The sequence below is a fragment of the Ramularia collo-cygni genome, assembly GCF_900074925.1.
Source record: "Ramularia collo-cygni strain URUG2 genome assembly, contig: RCC_scaffold19, whole genome shotgun sequence".
NCBI classification, from domain to species: Eukaryota; Fungi; Ascomycota; class Dothideomycetes; order Mycosphaerellales; family Mycosphaerellaceae; genus Ramularia; species Ramularia collo-cygni.
In genome coordinates this window covers 573,600-573,898 of record NW_019716273.1, presented here as the reverse complement: position 1 = coordinate 573,898, position 299 = coordinate 573,600, and positions in this window count along the sequence as shown.

The following is a 299-nucleotide window of genomic DNA, read 5'->3' as shown; positions in this document are numbered from 1 at the left end:
CTAAAGCTCCTACTAATTTAGTAACTCTCTTGCAGCAAATCCTATTTCCTTACTTTCTTCCTTTTCTTCTTTTACTAATAAAATAAGAGCCCTCTCCTAGAGGGACTCTAAAACTTCTAAAATAAATGGAACACTATTCTAGATTCTAGTCTAGATAATAGGAGTTCTATCCTATAACACTAGAGTAAACTAGGGTAGTTAAACACTATACTAATAGCTAAACTAATTCTAAGAAACAAGATTAACTCCTAAATTAGGTACAAATAAAACTTTATTAAGTAAGATTTTCTTCCTATTCT